We start from the raw sequence: 23,940 nt of genomic DNA on the forward strand, positions 1-23,940 counted from the left end.
AGCCCAGACTGGCCTCTAACTCTCAGAGATCCGCCTGCCTCTGCCTCCTGAGTGCTAAGATTAAAGGCGTGCGCCACCACCGCCCGGCGTTGATTGGGAGACTTTTAATGACTGCTTCTATTTCCTTAGTGCTTATAGGTATATTTAAATTGTTTATCTGATCTTGACTTAATTTTGGTGTCTATTGAGAAAGTGGTCCTTTTTTTTTTTAGATTTTTTCCAATTTTGTGGAGTATAGGTTTTGAATTTTGAAGTATGACCTAATGATTGTCTGGATTTCCTCACTGTCTTTTGTTATATTACCTTTTTGTTTTTGATTTTGTTAATTTGAATATTCTCTCTCTGCCTTTAGTATGTTTGGATAAGGGTTTGTCTATCTTGTTTATTTTCTCAAAGAACCAACTCTTTATTTCCTTGATTCTTTGTATTATTCTTTTTGTTTCTGTTTTATTGATTTCAGCCATCAGTTTGATTATTTCCTGCCATCTACTCCTCATGGGTGCATTTGCTTCTTTTTGTTCTAGAGCTTTTAGGTGTGCTGTTAAGTTGCTAGTACAAGATGTCTTCAAATTCTTTATGCAGGCACTTAGTGCTATAAACTTCCTCTTATCACTGTTTTCATTGTGGTGCATAAGTTTGAGTGTGTTATATATTTATTTTCAGTGAAATCTAGGAATTCTTTAAGTTTATTGTTTATTTCTTCGTTGAACCAGGGGTGGTTCAGTTGAGAGTTGTTCAGTTTCCATGAGTTTGTAGGTTTTCTGTAGTTTGTGCTGTTACTGAACTCCAACTTTAATCCATGGTGATCTGATAAGATACAGAGAGTTATTCCAAATTTTTTATCTGTTGAGATTTGCTTTGTGACTGATTATGTTGTCAATTTTGGCAAAGGTTCCATGAGGTGCTAAGAAAAAGATATATTCTTTGGTGATATGTTCTGTAGATATATGTTAGGTACATTTGAATCACAACATGTGCTAGTTCCATTCTTTCGCTGTTTAGTTTCTGGATGACCTGTCCATTGGTGACAGTGGGTATTGAATTTGCCTACTATTAATGTGTGGGGTTTGAGATGTGATGTAAGCACTAGTAGTGTTTGTTTTGCAAATGTGGGCTCCCTTGTATTAGAGGTGTAGATATTCGTAATTGAGACATCATCTTGGTGGATTTGTCCTTTGATGAATATGTTCTTTTCTATCTCTTTTAATTGATTTTTGTTTGAAGTCTATTTTGTTAGCTATTAGGATAGCTATACCAGCTTGCTTCTTATATCCATACTCTGAGGTAATGTCTGTCTCTGTTGCTGAGGTGTGTTTCTTACATGCAGCAGAAAGGATAGAACCTGTTTTCACATCCATTCTGTTAGCCTTTTAATCAGTGAATTGAGAACATTGATATTGAGAGATATTAATGATGAGTGATTATTAATTCCTGTTATTTTGTTGTTGTTGTTGTTGGTGGTGGTGGTGGTGGTGGTGGTGGTGGTGGTGTGTGTGTGTGTGTGTATTTCCCTTCTTTGGGTTTTACTGCTGTGGAGTTATCTATTGTCTGTGTTTTTGTGGGTGTAGCCAACTTCCTTACATTGGAATTTTCCTTTTAGTGCCTTCTGTAGGGCTAGATTAGTGGATAGATTGTTTTGATAGATAGATTTAAATTTGAATCTGTCATGAAATAGCTTGTTTTCTCCATTTATGATGATTGAAAATTTTTCTGGGTATAGTTGTCTGGGCTGGCATCCATGGTCTACTAGAGTCTGCAATACTTCCATGCCCTTCTGGCTTTTAGAATCTCCATTGAGAAATTGGGTATGATTCTGATAGGTTTGCCTTTGTATGTTACTTGACATTTTTCTTTTGCAGCTTTTAATATTCTTTCTCTATTCTGTATGTTTAGTGTTTTGTTTATTATGTGGCGAGGGGACTTTGTTTGTTTTTTTGGTTTGGTCTATTTGGTGTTCTGTAGGCTTCTTGTACCTTCATAGGCATTTCCTTCATTAGTTTGGGAAAGTTTTCTTCTATGATTTTGTTGAATATGTTTTCTGGACCTTTCAGCTGAGATTCTTCTTCTTCTATTCCTATTATTCTTAGGTTTGGTCTTTCATAGAATCCCAGATTTTCTGGATGTTTTACATTAGGAAATTTTTAGACTTAACATTTTATTTAAACTATGAATCTACTTCCTCTTTCATATCTTCAACACCAGAGATTCTCCCTTCATCTCTTGTATTCTGTTGGTAATGCTTGCATCTGTAGTTCCTGTTTACTTACCCAGATTTTCTGTTTCCAGAATTCCCTCAGTTTGTGGTTTTTTTTTTTTTGTTTTTTTTTTTTGGTTTTTTCGAGACAGGGTTTCTCTGTGTAGCTTTGCGCCTTTCCTGGGACTCACTTGATAGCCCAGGCTGACCTCGAACTCACAGAGATCCGCCTGCCTCTGCCTCCCTAGTGCTGGGATTAAAGACGTGCGCCACCACCGCCCGGCCAGTTTGTGTTTTTTATTGATTCTATTTCTATTTTCAGATCTTCCTTCACTTGTTTGTTTGTTTTTTTCTTGGCTTTCTTGAAATTCTTTATTAATTCCCTCCAATTATTTGTTTACCTTTTCCCCATTTTCTTTAAGGGATATTTTTCACTTTCTGTCTCCAAGTTCCTGGCCTACAGGCGCCTTGGATTTCCTCAATGATGAACTGTGATTGAAACATGCACGTCAAGTAAACTCTCCAGATTATTTTTGATCATGGTCTTTATAAAGCTACAGAAACCAAACTAAGAGAGGGTCAATAAAACAAATGTAACAATAGTTTCCAGTGGCTGACCTATGGTGTAAGTGGAAGCCATCAGTATGGATATATTAGAGCAGAAACCCCTGATCAATATATATACTAGACAATTAAGGAGACCCATATCTTAGACTGCAATTCATGAAGACATCATTTGAGATTGAAAGTTGCAGGATGATTCTCTGAGGACTATGTAATTCATCCTTAAGAAAGTGTCACACACCAGAGTTGGTCCAGATTGCAGCTGCAGCTGAAATTGGTTTGTAGTTTGCCAACCTCTGAGTCTTGGATAACTCATTTTTATTTCTACCAACTAGAGTCATCTGGCTAAGATCTTATTTCTTTCCCCTAACATGCCATTGGCTGTGTGTGCAGCTTCTGAGCAGAAGGTTCCCAGTATCCAAGTACAATTCTCACATGGGGCAGAGCTACAGCTGTTAGCCTTTCATATCCCCACAACTGGAATATGAGAGGATGAGCTTTGAAAAGGTATTCCAAGTAGAGCACTGTTCAAAGGAAGTATGGGAGCAGACAGTGTCAAGAAAGAAGATAAATGCATGTGAAACTGTATGGATTTTATTGGAGCACAAGCCAATAAGTTTAGGTTTAAAAAAAAAACTAAAAACATAAAACAAGTAAGACTTCACTAGCTGCTGACAGATGTAACCAGAAAAATCAACATGTTTAGATGGTGAGTCACCTGGTAAGGCACTGAACACTGTTTTCATGGACTTCAGTGTGTATAGTGCAATTTTAAAATAATGCTTATTATGCTCATTATAACTTCAAAATATAAAAGAATTCGGAATAGATTTTTACCTCACAGGCAACAGTAAAAAATAATTTAAAATACAAAAATGTATATGTACACGCATACTTATCCTTTTTACACAGGGAAGAGCTTATTTGTCTCCCCTTGTTTGTGCCAACAAACTACAACAGTACTCATATAAAAAAAATTTTAAAAATGGCTTTTGAATCTTTATTTGATAAACTTCCCATAGTCCAATGTCTGAATAATTTAGTTTATTGTAGTATATATTAAAGATGTACATAGGATCTGATATATTACCATACTTCCAGATCATTCTATTTTATTATTTTAAGAAATAATTAGACAACTGCTTTGCTTTACTCAAACCCAGTAAACTGAATAAGTAGCAAACAAAAGAAAATGATTTCACAAAATCTAGAAACTGAAAAATCAGTAAAAGCAAGAGGTTAACTTCATGTCCTATAAGGAACCCCTTCCTGGTTCCTTTGCAGCCATCTTGTGGTAGATTATTTTTTAATGGGTAAATTTTAGAGGGACACAATCTAAGACTTCTAGTTATCTTAAGAATTTCTATTCAATTTTTCTTTGCTAAACAGTTTTTGTGTGTGTGTGAAAAACTGAAGTGTGAATGGAAATTGCACGGTGATCTCTGAGCTTCCCAGATTTGCTTATTTCTCTAACTATTTTAGTTCACCTATTTCTGAAAGCATAATAATTATACAATTGAATTAATGCTTAAAGTCCTTAATGGTGTTAGACTGAACATAGATTCATGCAGAAATGTCTATACAAACTAATTCTGGTTTGCTTTTTGTTGTTGTTGTTTATGCCTAAGGATGTTGATTTGACCAAATGGTCATTGATGCTTCTGGCTCACTGGGTTTTTTAAAAAATCATCTTAAATATTAAAGTCTTTGAACTATACTCCTTCAAAAAAAGTTATTTTTGTAAATAATAAATATATCTGAAAGAGCTCTTCCCAGAACCAAAAAGAAGTGTAGCTCAGTGGTAGAGAGCTCAATTAGCATGGGGTAACCTGGGTTCAATCTTCAGCACCACAGGGGAAATAGAATGTAGTGAATGAGTGAAGGAGAAAACATGATTTATTTTAGGTCTTTGTGATAGTAGAGTAGCAGCTCCTGACCCCAGACACTCATTCATCTTTCCATCCTTTGCTTCTATGATCCTTTTAGTTATAAATGTCTGGACAAACATTACATTTTTGAGATACTGTAGAAAGTCCAGCCGCCTATATAGTAAACTCAGAGAGGCTGTACTAGCTTAGCTATTCACAGTCACCATCGCTGTGGACTAATTGTAGAGGATTTTCGTCATACCATCGATGCATATTCACATTGTTGAGATTCAGGCTACTGAAGGTATAATCGTGTAATTTATAAGCCAAAGAGTACTGAATTACCGCTTAAGTTCATTTGGATATGAAAAAAATTATAAAATACTTGCATACTTGTTACAAACGCATGTTAGGTGCAATTAGTGTCATTTAATTTGAAGTGTTACCAAACTCTGTGTGACAGCTACTGTGAAGGTAGTAGACAACCAATTCAGGAAAAATACAAATAGCCTTCAAGCAGAAAACTCCACGGCTCTCCAAACTGCAGCAGCATCAGGAGCTCAAGCCTGGTGTGTTGAGGACAAAAACTGACATGTTAAGATTTTATGTGTGGTTTTGTTTTACTAATTAGCTTTAGACTGATTTATTTACTTTGCAAGAGAACTATCAAGTCAGTAATAGTTAATATATGTTAGGTAAGGAGGTTTCCCACGACATACCAAATGTTTCAGTACTATCCCTACAAAATTAAATTGTCTCATTAAACAACCAGACTTTTAACGGCAACTCTTAGATTCTTTTATGTTTATCTCTTCATGGTGCTGTGTGTGGATGAATCCACAGCAGGGACCCCAGAAAAATGAGATGTGAATCATACTCATTTTCAAAAGCACCTGACTGCCCTGCTCCTGCCGATAACCCTGATTTTTTTTTTTTTTTGTCAATAATATAATGGGTAGTCCTAAATCCAAATGGGAGCCGTGAGTTTCTATCCACAGCTGAGTTTAATTTACTGACTGATTAATTGGTTTGGGTAAAGTCAGGAAATTCAATCTTTTCCACCTGTATTAAATTGTAGATGCAAAGGGACTATTTCCAGTACAGCAAGTGAAGCACTGGGAGGAACTTCGCAAGCTGGATCATGATGTCTTGTTGCTTTTGACTTGGTCCAATTGGCTAGAAGGAAAAAGACATGTTTTTTTCTTGATTTAAGTTCCTTTAAATCCAAAAACTGGCTCAACTCACATAAGCCTTTTAGTACTGACACTCTTTTTCCTTTTGCTTAGTTGATAGACAAAGATGGTAAGAGAGCGATCATCAATGTGAAAGAGCTCAGGTTTTCGAAAGTTGAAATAAAATTGCTATCTTGTGAACACAGTAATTGTTGAAATGCAATGAAAATACATTCTTAACACTAGAGATAAAATTAGTTCCTCAGTAACTTTGGAGCTTAGTGATTTTATCATGTAGAAAGTTATGTATATACTGAGTTTCTCTCTAGGAAGTTGAGCTATGTTCATAGAATCAGCCTGATATATGTGAAATACCAGAAAAAACGTGTGTATATTTAAGACAACAAGCAGTTATTCAGCCCGGACTTTTTATGATTGAACCATAGATACAGAAAGCAGCAAGGTGGTTAACCAAACATAAGAAGCAGACATTGGCAGGACATGCCTGCATCCAGCACTATATGATGAAGGTGAGGGGATCCCAGGAAGTCACTGGCGAGCAAGCTTAGCTAAAAAGTATAGCTTTGTATTCAGAGAGAGATATTGTTTTAAGGGAATGAAGCAGAGTATAATAGCAGCACATCTGACACTTTGCACTGGCCTCCTACACATGTGCATACACATGTGTACAGCACACATGTACACATAGATACTAATGCATCAGTGAGAGTGAATTAAGCATATGAAGAGAAGGAGGAATACCCTTAGCTGGTGACTTCTCGAGATTCCACTTACATAGAAGACATCATAGTTCATGCCCTAGTGTTCATTTAAATTTGTTCAATTATTACTTTAACCATTGAATTTTAAAATGGGGATTATTTTTCTTTTTACAACACACAATACAAACTTCTTCTCCTTTTTGATATTAAATTGGATAGGTAAAATTCCAAAATGTTTTCTTAATGTTTTCTCAGTAGCATTTGAGTGTTACTACTTGTCTTATTTAAAACACCTTCTTCATTTCTGAAAAGTCAACACCTCTATTACCTACCCTTTTAGAGGATCTCACAGTAGCATCAATGTGATCCATTCACTTTCAAATCCAGTATAATTGCTTAGGAGTAGGCAAAAGAATATCTCTTAGTCAGAGGGTTTAGGATGGTCTTCAACTAATTTACAGGTGGCATAAAGGCATCTGAAAAGCCACGTTATGATAAATTATTGCAGATGCTGAACATCAGGAATCATAGGCTCTCTGTTGGTGACATTCCCAATTTCAGCATCCCTACCTTATCTCTCCTGTTGAAAGCAACTTTTAATACATAAGAATGGCTGTGAAAACCCAGATATAGTGCGTATCTGAAAACAGTATTTTAAAATCCCTGATCTCACTATGTAGAAATGAGATGAGATAGCATTCACTGTAGAAAACATATGGAAAGAATATTTCAGTGTGGAAAATCCAAGTGATAACACTTTCAAATACTACTGAGAGATCAGTTAGAAACAATTGAAAAGATCTATTTACTTTAGCATCAGGAAAGATAAAAATAAAAGTTTATAATATGTACTGAAAAGAGAAGAGAAATAATCTGTTGTACAGAAAGGGTTAAAAAAGTTACAATCAGACTGCAAGAGAAACAATACAAGGTTGGTGAAGAGGATATTGCAGAAAGCCAAGGGCGTAAAAAGAAGTTTAGGAAGGGGTGTTTTCTGCTGGGAAGAGGAGATTAAATTCATTCTAAAGAAGGTAGTTGTGGAGAAAAGCTAAGGCTGCATAAGAGACTAACAGTGCCACAGAAAAGGAAAGGATCTGAAATGGTCAAAGATCAGGGAAGCATCGGGTTACTCAATTCTATCATGTTTCCAGTTCAGGATGGGGAGGGAAAAGCTTGATTCTCCCTTGACCAGTTTCTCCTTGGGTATTAACGTCTGGCGTCTCCAGACACTCCTTCACATTTCCTGGTGTTAAACATACCAAGTTAACCAGATATGTTTTTTTCTTACTAGGAATAATATTTATTGATTATTTAAATATCATATAACTAAATTCTAGTGTCCTCCTAATGAAGTCCTTAATTGGGAGAGCTATAGTTTGAAGTTTGCCAGAGCTAGTGAAGTATGACAGTTTGTGTGTCCATGTAGGGTATATGCTTGGTTTAATTCTTATTAACATTGTCATTTATTCCTGAATTTTCCTTGTAGAACACTGATAGAGAAGTTCAGAGACAATCTTGTGGACTCCTTCATAATGAATTTAGAACAGTTAGACTTTTTCCCAACTCGGTGACTTTGACAAATCACCGTTATGTCTCCAAATTAAATATTTTTAGTAGAAAAGAAAAACTGTTTTGTGTTATCAACCACAGTAAAGAAATTATTTAATACTAAAGAGTAATTATCAAATTATAGTGGCTTATTTTAATAAAAAGTAGGTTTCCTGCTCAGATGAAATTTTTTTTGTAAGTCAGCAGGGGACTTTGCTCCACATCTCTTTATTCCATGCCATGTAGCTGTTCCCATCTTACCAATGCTCCACCAGCTCACCACAGAGGGTGCAGAAGGGGAAATCCTAACTATTGCAGCCAAGTGCATGTGGTGGTTTGAGGTAGAATCACCGCCATAGGCTCCTGTATTTGGATGCTTGGTCCTCAGTTGATGAAACTGTTTGAGGATTAGGAGGTATGGCCTTGTTGGAGGAGGTTTCAAAAGCCTGCATTATTCCCAGTATTCTCAGTTAGTTCTCTGTCTCTGTCTCTCTCTGTCTCTCTCTCTCTCTCTCTCTCTCTGTGTGTGTGTGTGTGTGTGTGTGTGTGTGTGTGTATCTGTACGTCTGTCTGTTTCTGTGTCTCTGTGTCCCTATTTCTGCCTGTGTGCTTGAGAATAACGATGTCAACTCTCTGCTAATTCTGCCACTGCATACAGGTCAAACAGGTCTGTCTGTTGCCATGCTCCCTACCACAATGGGATGGATTCACCCTCTGAAACCTGGAAGCCCCAGTAAACTCTTCTATTGTTGCCTTGGTCATGATATCACAGCAATAGAAAAGTGACTGAGACAGTGCAGAATTTAAAGAGGAAAACAACTAAATTCACACACACACACACACACACACACACACACACACACACACTCCTGTATCTTGAATGTGCTCTTGAAATTTTGTCTTACATTTAAGGAAGGAAGGAAGGAAATTTCATATATATTTGTTCTTCAATGGTTCTTCATGTTTTTGTTGTTGTTCTTTCTATTTTTACATTTTAAATTCTCTAGATCTCTGCTTTTTAACATACTAAGGTATTAAGCTATTGAATATGATTATGTTTGGATAGATGTAAGTAATTTTCTTTAAAATATTTAGCATGCCTAAGCAGATGACACTACCTTCTATAACAATTTGTTAATTGAGGAAATCTAGAAAATAGGTTGTGAGTAGTAGTTGTTAGCTTACTAATATGAATGGATAGGTCTTCTACTTTTTTTTTTTTTTTTTACAATTTCACTTTTATCTAAATATCTGGAAGAGAACTTGTGGTAACTTAAAAACTTTTGGTTGTATTATTATTATGTGATACTCTCCTCATTACCTGCTTAATTCTTTTTTGTAAACCAAAATCCAAGCTTGGGAATACTTGTGTAGAAAGTTTGATGTTATGTGGGATTTTTAAGGAAAGGGAGGAGTTAAAATATGTTAACATGAAAATCTAGGATAAAAAGCCCTCTTAGTGTTTATTAAGACTAATTATCATATTCAAATTATTCAAAGCAGAATATTTCTAAAACTTGAATATATGTCTGCACATATCTCACATGCTTATAAATACTTTCAATTTTATGTCCAAATGGATTGAAATATGCAATGCACTAAATGATGTAGAATATTATGTACATATTTTCTATGGGTGTTTAAGAGCACTAAGCAAATATGTGAAACAATTATGCTAATTTATGCACTAATATATTTAGAGTAATTAGATGCTGTAGAAAAGAAAGGAGACCGTCTGGTGTATGTTAATTCATTAGTTTTGCATTGATATATGATTAAAATCTCAATTTCTTGCTACTTTCAGCACTAATATATGTATGTAGCATACATAAATTTAAGGGAACTATTTTAAAATAGAATTTGAAATATTTGAAGTTTGTCGAATGCCTTTGTGCAAAACTCAGAAGCTCTTAAGTAGTTGGTTCATCCCACGTCTTCATTTCAAGCCATGTCAATCAGCGCAATGCTGTTGAGAGTGGCACACACACTTTATTTGCAACTAAATAGTTTATTGTCAAGTCCACAGTGAATTCCATGAAAGAATATTGATCTGAAGTTCCCCAAATCGCATAATATCTGATTACTTTACACCCTGCCCATTGGACAAGGGTACCAGTGTTGGACAGACTTAGAACTCAACCTTATGTCTTCTCCAAACACCAAAAACCTGACCAAAAGGTCACAGTTTTGTGGGTCTGTTTCTCCAGTTGTAGAAGTATAACTTCTGTTGCGAGAAATTAAGGTAATTAGTGGTATATGGTATTAAAATAAAGGGCTTGCCTATAGTCAGCCACAGTAAAATCTAGCTCCAATTCCTCCTATGAAAAGGTAATGAAAATTAGGTTGATGAAAATACATATTACATCATAAAAATGTCTAGATATGTATACAATGTACATTTACATTCGTAATGGTTAGCCTGAAAATCTAAAACACAGGAAAGTACTTTCTGACTCATCTGTCAGAAAAATTTATATTTCTTATAACTTAGTTTCCCCATGCACTCCAGAATATCATAATTTTCGGTAAATATACAAACATTGATTGCTATTAATGGCATGCATATCAAGAGTTCCTGCTATGATCTAGTCAAAATACCAATTTAAATCAACAGTGTTCAGCCAATGACTTAATGTCTCCGTTTTCTTTTATGAGAAATGAAGACAATAAAGTATGCCACATTAGGCAGAACTTATTTCAGTTGTAAATGACTGAATCCCGAGTTTCCATACTTTAAACAAGTAGTGTTCTAATAAAATTGTGAAATATCTTAAGAAAATTTACAACCAGCAATGTTCTAGCACCTAAAAGTTATGGGACCAAAAATATACAAGATCACTTAGATTCTAAGTCTTGCCTTATTTTGTCTGTTTTTCTCCTGATACATGTATTTTCTTTCAAAGAAAGAAATGACTGTTCAGTAACTGCAGAAGATGTTTGCATCTCAGATGAAACATAATATGTCTCCACTGTTTCTGAGTTACATAAACACTACTAGATCAAATATTACATTTATAAAATTTTTAAATTTTAGGTAGGCCCAACCAAAAGGTGCTAGTTGTTAGCACCATTCTTGAATTCTAAGGAAATTCTGCACATGAAGACACGGAGTTTGGGTTCTCTGGTTGTCACAAGGAGACAAGTAACCCAGAAGTATGGTGAGTGAGACTGAGCCACTCTGACCATCTCCTTGAGAGATGGTATCTAAGTAGAGTTAGGGTTCAGAAGGAAGCCAGAAGCTGGATTACTTTTGATTGCTCCAATTTCCTATAAATTCTTTTTAGAACTCCCCGTCATGTCATAGAGAAATGACCATAGCATATCACCTTGCCTTTTGTTCTTAGCATCCTCCCACACACCAAAACTTTTTCAAAATCTTCTACTCTACTTTTATGCTTCTCAGCAAAGAATTAGCAAGTTCTCTGTGCCTCCGGCTCTCTTGTTAGGGATACCAAAATAGATCAAATAAACACTACTGCATCATTTATTTTTGTCTATTGCTTTATGAGAGAAATGTTTTATTTTCTTTCTTTATTGCTCAGTTTCCAAAGCATAAAACTATTTGGCATATTCTAACTCCTGGATAAATAATTATGGAATTTAAAATCGGTGGGCATGCCTTAGGTTATGCGACCTCAGAAGTTGAGGGGGACCCTACAGGTGTTAGGTGGGGAAATGGACTGCAAAGAAGTGGAAATGAAAAATCAGTTCATTGAGTCAACCTGGATTAAACCTTGGGAAGTCTGATGTCAGGTGGTCTATTCTCAATAAATTTAAACATGGTATGATTTGGAAAAAAGTTCCCTGGTGTAATACAATCCCCAGTGCCCAAGGAAGTGTAATTGCATGGAAACATGACTCAGACTACATGCCATTTCTTCCATGAAGATGGGTTCTAGAGATAGGCTCCCTGTACTAGCTTAAGGGCCTAAGGAAGGTTCTGGCCGGGTCTCAGCATACCGATAGCATAGAGGTTATTAGTCACCTCTGATCCTCATTGTGGGATCTTGGTGAGCCACTGACTCTTAGGATCATTTAGATTATTAGCCACCTCAAATACTAGTTGTGGGAGCTTAATATAGCCTGGCTCAACAGGTTACAATGACCACCAGCCTAGTAATCATTTCCATTTCCCATTTTCTGAATGAATGAATAGGTTTTGCATTTTTCCCATTGGAAAGACAATCCTGTATGCTTAATATTTATGGTCTCCCTGGAGATCTGTAAGGGCAAGGACCTTTGTGCTATACTCCAAACAAGAAGTACGGATTTAAAAAGAAATCCATGCATAGGTTGTCCTGGCATTGCAATTTAATAATGGGAGGCATGAAGTGGGGACACAATAATTCTTCTTTGATAATATTGAAAACCCAGAAATTATTCTTTGTTGAGTCCTAGCCAGTTCATGGTTAGGTACTGTCAACCAAGTATTGTAACTTTCTCAAAATTTAGTGATAAAAAGATGGAATCCATGTCTTTAAGATATATATCTACAGTACAGTATAGAAATTATACCATTATGCTTGCCTTAGGATTCTCCAGAAAAAGTAATATATCACAGTTACCTCATTTTTCAGGGAGAAAAACCAACCAATCTTGTACATTGTGGATGTGGATGTATCCCAACCTACTGTTACCTCCACTTTTAAGCTATAAATGGTCACCCAGGATGGATCCTCCATGTCAAACAAACCACGTTTCTCAGCTCATACTAGACTACTTTGCATGTTGAAATGTTGCAGCATGCTAAAGTGGAATAGAAACACGATTCAGCAGCTTTCTTTTCCATCCTAGTATTTATTTCTCCTTTTCCATCTGGCAACAAGGGAAAATAAACAAAGGCAACAGCATCTGTTGCTCCTGCTGCTGTGAATTAAGCTGCCTTAGTTTAATCAGTTTTCCCCACCAAATCCTTTGCCGTACCTTCCCAGGTATTAGTCTGACCTTTACTTTGACATGCCTGTTGGTTGGTTTACCAGAACTCTTTTTAAGATGTAATAACCAGAGAGATTGCAATTAAAAAATTCAGCATATTTAATAGTCTTTACTTCAGTTTATATGCATATAAACATAAAGTTTTAAAAATACCAATTTCTATATTAGTGTCTATATTTAAAGCACATGTAATAAGCCTCTGATATTAAAAACAAGGGATTTCCTAGAGCTTTGTTTTAAATGATAGGCTTTGAAGCTTTAGCAGTGGTTGTAGGGTGTTTCTCCTGGATAAGGAGATAGGCTGTTATTGAGATTACTAAATGATTTGGAATTTGGGGAATTTGCTGGGTTTTTTGCAGGCTTGATATGCTTCAGCACACCAACACATCCCATAAATCTAAGTCCCTTAACTCAAGAGTAATGCATTTCTTCTAAAATTCCTGTCCTGATCAGCAAATCACAGACACTTTCTCTCATATTCACAGTCACTCGCATATACTGAGTATAGTGCTGAGAAATAGGTTTGATTCCTGACACATCAATCCAAAGATGTCAAAGAGAATCAGGGCATTTCTTTTCCATAAAATCAACTCTGCGAGTTTGAAATCTGTTCTCTTGACTGCCAAACAACTTCAAAGCTGTAAAATTGTTTAGTAAGTTTGCTTCTCTTGTGAAGTACTTAATTAGAAGTGATTTTGATAGAAAAGATGCTGTACAATGAAACTTGATGACCACATTGGCATTTAAATGAGGGAAAACAAAATCAACATGTTCAAAATAAGTTTAGAACATTCTATCAGTTTTTGGGAAACAAAAAGCATTTAGGATCTTCACTTACAAAGTTCATATGCTTATTTTTCAGTTGTGCTCATAAAAACACAATAAGTTAACACTGGCTCCCAAATGTTTAAAATCTTAATCCTCAGTTCCAACAGTTTGAAACTCAAACAGTGTATTTTGACCATTAATGAAGGTTGTGTTTACCAAGGGAAAGGTTAAAGCACAGTACTGTTTCAGCTACTCCTTCTCAGTTAACACTATTTCCTCAAAGCAACATTTTATTTCTTGCTACTTTATTTTTAATATAGCAGTAACAGTTGTATCTTGCTTAAACAACAGTTGTGAAGTGTCTTGTGCTGATATTGATGAAAATGGGACATCAAAAAATAGTTTCTGTAGAGCTTCTATCTTACAAATCAGTTAATGGTGCATTCCATTCTTCCATCTACCTACTAAGTATGAATGGGTTTTCTGATTGGTGTGACATTTTACTTGACATTGTCAAATAACAAAGACAGTAATATCCATTTAAAAGTAAATCAGAATGAATTGTTGACAATTTTGTCAAATAAAGACCAAATAATCTTCGTATGAATCTGCTATTCCCCAAATTGCTCAACATTCTAGTGCTTTGAGGATCAAGAGAAACAGCAGAGTTAGAAAGAATAAGTATCAATGAAGAGAAGTGTTGTCAAGCCAGTGCTTGAAAGGAGGCAGGAAGAATAATTTATAGTCAGAAGATTTTGGAATATTTGCCATCACAAATGTCAGACATGTGTAAGCATATATGAAATCCCTGACTCATCTGGAAGAATCAATGACTTGGAGTCTGGAATCTGAATCTACCATCAATGTGGATTATTTCTATGTAGCTATTATTAATAATGTGTTGCTATGAGCATGACTTGCATAGAAATTTTATATTGTTAGAGTGGAAGATTGCTTGTTTTCTCCCAAAGGTACAATTAGGAATGTAATAAAACTTTTGAATTGTCGATCTGGTAGTTCAGATAAAACATCATACTTTAGATTTAGCGTGTACCTCTTATTTTGAGTGAGATGTACCTTTTCTATAAACTTAAGAAACTGAGCCGGGTGGTGGTGGCGCACGCCTTTAATCCCAGCACTTGGGAGGCAGAGCCAGGCGGATCTCTGTGAGTTCGAGGCCAGCCTGGACTACCAAGTGAGTTCCAGGAAAGGCGCAAAGCTACACAGAGAAACCCTGTCTCAAAAAACCAAAAAAAAACCAAGAAACTGTTGTCTTTTGTTTAAAATCTCTGAGGTATTTTCAAAGATCTGGATCTCAGTAAGATTTTGATTCTTTCATTTTCATATTTTAGAAGCTCTTTAAAATTAGAACATTGCTCTTTTATCTTTGATATATGTTGCATGCATGCTTTTCAGTCTGTTATTATTATTCTTTCTTTGTACTTGATTGCACCATCTTTAACCATAAAATTGGAATTTTCTTTTTCCTCCACTTTTACGGTTCCTCTGACAGTCATAGTAGGAGATCCTTCTTGATTATAGGTGAAAAGAAATATATTACTCTTCTGGTTATGGGTCCTTGTTTTATTGTCAGTACTACTTATATATTTTCCTAATTATTCCTTTGGAATTTTTCCTTATGTATATAATGCATATATTCATATTTTATATATATATATATATATGTTATGATGTTAGCTGCTACTACTCTTCACAGCAATTACTAAAAGTAGCATCTTTTGAACTTGTACCAAAGCAAGAAAATATTGATCAGCCTGTAATGTGGGTTTATAATTGTATTTTATTGCAATGCTTATAAAAGAAAACCACACTCATTGCGGCAGACTCCTTAACACTTGAAAAACACAACACAAAATTCACAGTTCCATTTGTCTTTTCATTATTGTGTTTAATATATGGTTGTGGTGGTCGGAGGTCACAAAACTTCTTACTAATCATGTTATACACAAGGTTTGACAATGTTCAAGAAATATAATAAAATTTTAAGTTCCTTTAATATTTAAAATGAATTTAACCTATGCATATGCATATTAAGAGGACAGTTATGATTTTGTCGTGTTATCTTGAACTCCTCATCATATTGGCTGTGCTGAACAATTTGCAGACACATCAAATAAACTAATTTGTGACTCTTTTGTTAATCTTTGAAAGTAAATGTGACTTTACTTAGGCAATCACAACAGTACAAGATTTACAGAATCAAATATTAAGACATGTACTAGGCCCCATATCTCCTTGAAAGCATTTTGACCTCTTCTGAAATATCAATTGTCACTAGGCTAATTAAAACATAGTCACATGCCCTATTTCCTGCACTATTGATTATAAAGTTCAACATGAACAAAAACTGCAAAATTTATTTTTAGTTCATGAGAAATAATGATTCCATATTCTCCACACCATCCAAGCAATTTAGCAGTTTTCTAGGTATCACTTATGCCAGAAGCAGGGAGAAAATATCTGTTGTCAAAAATCTTGCTTTTCTGCTTCAAATCCAAGTAACTTAACCTCTACACACTCATTTTGAAAAGAGGAATAAAAAAATATTTGTACTAACATGGGTGTGCCTCTACAGATCTGGGTCTCAATCACAGTACAGTGGCTCTTTGCAAACACCAGTGACAAGTTGTATAGTAGATGTGGGAGATATAGATATGGGAGATGAAGATAAATAAAGAAAATAACCTATGAAGTCACATTTTGTACCAGAAAAAGTAAATGTGATGTTACCTACCTATTGAACTCCTATCACTGACATACTATTTGTATGGAGTAGGGTATTTTTTTTATTAATTTTTGAGATTGTCATTTATTTACATTTGTCCCTTCCCATTCTCCCTACAAACACTTCCATATATACATCTAAATCTCCTTTAAATTCATGACCTGTTTTTTCATCAATTGTTATTTCATACATACATATGTGTTTGTAAATGTACATACATTATATATATTCTTAAATATATATGTGCAATTTTATTTCATATATAACATGTATTCATATATGTTAATAAATACATATGTATACATATATAACTAAATATAACCTGTTCAGTCCATATTGTGTTACTTGTATATATGTTTCAGGGCTGACTGTTTGGCAATGAACAAGCAGTTGGTGCACTCTTCCTTAGGAGGGACCATCTCTCCTGTTCCCAACTTTAATCAATTGCCCATAGTTCTTTGTGTAGGGCTGAGGCCTCATGGGCTTTGCTCCATTTACGTTGGTATGTCTATTGATATCATCTTTTTTCAGCTCTTGTTTGGGTACTCATGTTGGTGAGAATTTATGGGTGTACCTTTTGATGTTACTGCTGACACAATCTCACAGCAAACTTTCTGATCCTACGTCTTATAATCTTTCTGCCCCCTCTTCCACGATGGTGCTTGAGCTTTAGGTGCGTGGGTGTTTTGTAAGTGTTATCTATTGGGACCGGGCTCTAAAACTCTGCATTTTGATTGATTGTGGTTTTCTGTAGTTGTCTTTGCCTGTTACAAAGAGATGTTTCCTTGATGAGAGGTGAAACTGCACTCTTGTGGGTATAAGGATAAATTTCTATAGATAGTTCTAGGGATTATGCTACTTTAGTAAACTAGTGGATGTAGATTCTCCACTGGTAACCACGTTCACTAGTACAGTAGTTAGGTTTTAAAATGCATATATTAGTAAATGAGTCTAAGTTATTGAGTACATATATATATCTTAAAAGCATATTATATATGTAATGGATCCTGAGATACTTTAAAGTTATCAGAAGTAACATTTCAGTGGTAGATTTGTGTATTACTTTCAATGGGTCACACACTAACTTTAATATATAATTTTCTCATATAATCTGACTAAATTTATTTCAATGGCTTGTCACTTTACACAGTCGTACATATTTTTAGATATCCTCAATATTAGAACAGAGAAAATTTTCATCGGATTGCTTCTTGTCACGACACAAAAACTGAAATAAATCAACTTCAAGGAACAAAAGTTTATTAGAGATCATGCTTCAGAATGTCTTGTCCATGATCGTTTGGTTCAATTATTTTGAGCTTGTGGTGAGTTAGAACAGCATGGTGAAGGCATGTGAAGAAGCAAGCAGCTCCCCGTACAGCGACCCGCAATCAAAAATAAGTAAATAACCAGTGTCCGGATACCCCTTTTATAGTGGGGAAATCGGGGTCCTATCATCAAGTTCTTAGTCTCATTAAGAAAAGAATTTAAGAATGGACTCACACTGGTGTTCAAAAACACTTTTGTTGTGGTTTCAAAGAAAAGCACAGGACAGATAAGCCGTAAGTCTCAGCCACCGCCTGGAGGAAGGAAATAGAGAAAAGGAAAATCAGCCATGCTCTTGAAATTAAGCGAGCATTAAGATCAGCTGCTTGGCATCAGGGAGACACGTATTTTATAGATGCCTCTTTGCATTCTTCCCTCTCCCCCTTTTATTGGGAACAGATTTTTTTCTCACATAATATAGCCTGATAATGGTTTCCTACCACTTTGTTCCTCCCTGAGCCTCCTCACCTCCGCTCTCATCTGAATCTACTTCCTGTCTGTCATTAGCAAACAAGCTTCTTGTTTTTTCCTTAAGAAATTTTTATTCATTTTACATACCAATCACAGATTCCCCTCTTCCCTCCTCCCACCCTCCCAAGCTCACCCCCGCCCCCCATTCCCTCTTACAAGAATGTCTGGCCTCCCATGGAGAGTCAGCAGAGCCTGGTCCATTCTGTAGAGGCAGGTCAAAGTCCCTCCCCTCTGCCTCAAGGCTGTGCAAGGTGTCCCACCATAGGTAGTGGGCTCCAAAAAGCTTGCTCATGCACCATAGAGCCTTTCTCCAGTAACTGATTAACTGATGGAAGCAGATGCAGAGATCCACAGCCAAACACCAGGCAGAGCTCCAGGAGTCCAGTCGAATAGAGAGAGGAGGGATTCTATGAGCAAGGGCCATCAAGATCATGATGGGGAAACCTACAGAGACAACCAAACCAAACTAGTGAGAACTCATGAAATTTAGATGAACACTTGTGGAGCCCCCATGGGACTGGACTAGGCCCTTTGCCTAAGCCGGACAATTGTGTAGTTTGATCTGCTTAAGGGTCAAACAGGCTTCTAAAGAGCAACAGCAAAAGAAGATAAAAACAAAACTAAAGCATTGCAATTGGACAAAACAAAACAAACAAACAGAAGGAAAAGAGGCAAGAGAAGTCACAAGAAATAGCAACCCAGGAATCCCATAAAAGCACTGAACTGAAAGTCATAATATGTACTCAGAGGACCCAGTGAAGACTCATGCAGGCACTATGCATGCTGCCTCAATTGCTATGAGTTCATATGAGCTTTGGTCATGCTGATTTAGAGAGTGTTGTTTGCTTGGTGTCCTCCATCCCCTCTGGCTCTTAGACTCTTTCTGCCTCCTCTTCTGCAGGGTTCTCTTAGCTTTGAGGGGGGATTTGATGAAGACATACCATTTAGGGCTGAGTGTTCCAAGGTTTCTCACTCTCTGCATAATGTATGATGTAGGTCTCTGGATTTGTTCCCATCTGCTACAGAAGGAAGTTTCTCTGGTGATAGCTGAGAAAGGCACTGAACTATGAGTATAGCAGAATGTCATTAGAGGTCATTTTATTGATATCCTTTTTATTTGGAACAGAACTATTTAGTTTTACCCTAGGCCCCTGACTATCTAGTCTCAAGTTCAAGATCATCCAATCAATGTCAAGGATGGGCTCCATCTTGTGGCCGTAAATCAAATCAGATTTTGCTTGGTTGCTCCCACAAACTTTGTCCTACAATTTCCCTAGCACATCTTGCAGACAGGACATTATTGTATACCAAAGCATTTGTAGATTGGTTAGTGCTTACATTTCTCCTTTAGTAGCATGTAGAATACCTTCTTGTACCAAAGATGCTAGCATATAATATGTAAAGGTTCTATTCTATTCCACTTCTCCATGTTCAATGACTTGTGTAGGTGTTGTCTACAGTAATGGGGCCTTGTTGTAGAAAGCACCTCTAGTCTTTGAAATAATCTGATTTGTTTAAGGATTAGTATGGGACACCTTTGGGCAACAACTCGAGTATAAAACAATTGTGGTACTGAAAGCTTCATTTGGTGACAAGAGATGGCCGGTTGTATTTGGAGACTTCATTTAGACTGCTTTCACATATGGATATATTTTAGGAAGTTTCTACTGTATTAGGTGTCCATTTAAATTCCAAATTAAATTCCATTTAAAGTTAAATCCATTTAAATTCCAAATTAAATTGCCTTTAATTTGATCTGTCTATCTCTGCATCCTGTCCCTCTTTCCTCTCTTCCTTTCCTTCCCCACTTGTTCTTCCTATTGTAGACCCCTACCATCCATCTGTAGCTATCTATTCTATTTCCCCTTCCTGGAGATCTGTCTTTCCTTGTCCTTTTCACCTAAGCTCTATGGATTATAGCTTAGCTATAAAGGACTTAACAGCTAATATCTACATGTAATCAAATATATACAGTATTTGTCCTTCTAAATCTGGCATACCTCACTCTGGAAACTTTTTTCTAGTTCTATCCATATACCTGTAAATTTCATGATTTTATTTTTTTATTTTTTATTTATTTATTTTTTTTTTTGGTTTTTTCGAGACAGGGTTTCTCTGTGTAGCTTTGCGCCTTTCCTGGAACTCACTTGGTAGTCCAGGCTGGCCTCGAACTCACAGAGATCTGCCTGGCTCTGCCTCCCAAGTGCTGGGATTAAAGGCGTGCGCCACCACCACCTGGCATGATTTTATTTTTTTAAGGGCTGAATAACTCCATTTTGTACATATATCACATTTTCTTTACACATTCTTTTGAGGGAAAGAGGAACTTTTGCCATTTGTATTTTAATAAGAGAGAGAAAGAAAGGGTGTGGATTTGGGTGGGTGGATAAGAGGGGGAAGACCTTGGAAGAGTTGTGGTAGGAGAAACCATAATAAGAATATACTGATGAAAAACATTTGCTTTCAATAAAAATAAATAAATAAAAACAAATAAATATCAATCACTGAGTTATCTTGTGGTACTGGAGTTTTTTTTTTTCAGAAAAAACAAGAACAAAATAAATGAAACAAGTTTTTAGTATTCACAATTTTAAAAAGGGATTTGGATTTTAAAAGTGTAAAGAATAACCTTAAATTTGCTCTACATATTTATTTATTGCTACAGATTTGTAAATGTCTCCTGCAACATTTCCACTCCATTGAATTTCTCTCATTAAGATAAATGCCCTGACGGTTGCCAAATTCAGGGCATGTGTTCAGTGCTCATTTGATTTGACTTCCCTGTCCTGTGACACTGTTAATGAGGATGAACTTGATCTCTACTTCCTCCTCCGAGTACATGCTTGAGCTGAACCACATTAGTGTCCAATCACGAGTTGTGTGTGCTTCCCCTCTAATTTAGACCTTGTCCCCATGATTTCAATGGCTGTCTGGTATGCTTGTGTCTGAACTGATAGCACAGCTGGCCATGTGTTTCTTACGGAGAAGAGAAATACATGGTGTTTGCTTCTCTGCTTGCTTATCCTACACAGGAATTGGCTCTAATGTGTGTAATACGGCCCTGCTTTTCCAGCTGTCCGGCCTCATAAAGGGCCACTTCCCCCTCTACATTGCTACTCAAACAGTGGCAAACTACTCTAGGTCTCGGAAAATACCGTACTCCTACATTTTTTGTGACTTTATATAAATCACCTCTTCTGTTTATAATACCTTTCCTATTCCTAATGACTACTGGGCATGAGAATGTTTATCCTGGGTTGGGGATTTAGCTCAGTGGTAGAGCGCTTGCCTAGCAAGCGCAAGGGTTTGGGTCCTCAGCTCTAGGGGCTCGGGGAGAATATTTATCCTACAGCATACAAGAAGTCTTCATAACCTTCCTCGGTCAAATTAAGTATCCTTTCAATAAACTTGTTTTTCTGTGTCTTGCATCTAATCTCCAGCATAGCAATTGCCATGTTGTATTACTATTGCCTTCATATTTGCTTGTAAATAGATACTTAGGAACTTTAGGGCAGACAAATAGCTTTAATCTTGATATATTTAAAACAAACTGTAGTGAGCTAAATATCCTAGGAAATCAGTAGGCTTCTAGTAACTAAATAAGTACTGTTTACTCTGGTTCTGTTCTCCATATTAGATTAACTACATATATATAGGCCACATCTCACTAAATGTACCACTACATATTAACTTTTTTTTTTTTTGGTTTTTCGAGACAGGGTTTCTCTGTGTAGCTTTGCTCCTTTCCTGGAACTCGCTTTGGAGACTAGGCTGGCCTCGAACTCACAGAGATCCGCCTGGCTCTGCCTCCCAAGTGCTGGGATTAAAGGCGTGTGCCACCACTGCCCGACCATATTAACTTTTTAATCTACCCAGTCAATGGTATTGTCTCCAGTTATTTTTAGTGATCTAGAAAATAATTTTTTGAAATAAAATTTTGTTGTTTTGAGACAGGGTTTTTCTCTAGCCCAGTTCTAACTAGAAGCTTACTAAATAGCCAAGACTGGTCTTGTACTTAAAGCCTCCCAAGTGATGTGATTCCTGGTATATGCCACTTTTCCAGGGTTTATCAACAGATTTTCTGGTAACAGCCCTGCTACTATTTCTCACCAGAGTTCTGATCTGCATTCTTATGGAAAGTACAATTAAAAAAGTACATAGATTTAATTGACCTGATTCCAATTTAATCTATGCATACATATAGCAAAAATGAAATGTTACTTCTTAAAGCTGTATTTATAATTTTAAATTGTCTAAAATGTTTCCCTTTGTGGTAGTTTGAATGTAATTGGCCCACATAAGCTCATAGGGAGTGGCATTATTAGGAGGTATGGCTTTGTTGGAGCAGGTATGGCCTTGTTGGAGAAAGTATGTCACTGTGGAGGCCTGATTTGAGCTCTCATATATGCACAGCCACGCCCAATGTCTCAGTTCACTTGCCTGCAGATCAAGATATATTAACTCTTAGCTCCTTGTCCAGCATCCTGTCTGCCTATATGTTCCCGTGTCCCACCATGATGATAATGGACTAAACCTCTGAAACTGTAAGCTAGACCCAATTAAATGTTTTCCTTTAAAAAAGTTGCTGTGGCCATGGTGTCTTTTCACAGAAATTGAAACCCAAAGACACCATTGATTAAGAAGAGTTTACTGTTCAGAAACTTGTCTTTTTGTTTATAAGAAGACACAAATCATTACAAAATATAATTTCTTCAAAATTTAGGTTTATCTTATCATTTTGCAAATATCCATAGTTTGACCAAATATAGTTTAAAATCTATTAGTATGTGTTGATATATGTATATAGCTCAATATATACTGCAAAGTAAATGCTTTTTGTATGAGTATGTCTGTAGTTATATACTGGAGATGAAGAAATTATAAGAGTTGTCAACGTAAAATTTCTAAATGTCATAGTAGCTTCTTAGTTAGCTACATTTTTGATACACTTTTCTTTTTGAGATGATAATATTATTGCAACATTTGTATCTTCTCTCTCTTCCATCCAATATCCCCACTTTATCTCTTCCTAATGTGTGGCTTCTTTTTTCATTGATTGTTATTTGGTGTGTATATAAAATTCTTTTACAATATATGTATTTAATAGTACTTCTGAAATATATTTAAATTATATTAATATATACTCTGTGTATATATATATATTATATATATATATATATATATATAATATATATATATTACTCAGGGCTGACCATTTGACATTGGATAATTATTTTTATGCTCTCAGCATTCCTCAGTTGACTATATTTTTTTTTTGCATATGGTTGTGGTCTCATGGGCTTTTCCCCATTCACTTCGGCATGTCTATTAGTGTCAGCCTTGTTCAGATCATGATGATTTTTTTTCCTGTGAGTTTGTGATTTCTTAAAAATAATTAATTTATTTTAAAACTTATACATCATATTACATCTCCAAAATTTCTTACCTTTACAATTTATTCCTATGACAAACATCAATATGACATATTTAAGAGTATTATTAAATACACATTAATATACAGGAATTTTAAATAAAATAAGTTTAAAAAGTATATAAGACAAAATAGAAGACCAAGAGTCCATAAACAAGATCATGAAGAACTTTGTATTGATTATAGTTCTAATAA

This window comes from Peromyscus californicus, unplaced genomic scaffold, assembly GCF_007827085.1.
Source record: "Peromyscus californicus insignis strain IS unplaced genomic scaffold, ASM782708v3 Scaffold_12__1_contigs__length_115047231, whole genome shotgun sequence".
Taxonomy (NCBI): Eukaryota; Metazoa; Chordata; class Mammalia; order Rodentia; family Cricetidae; genus Peromyscus; species Peromyscus californicus.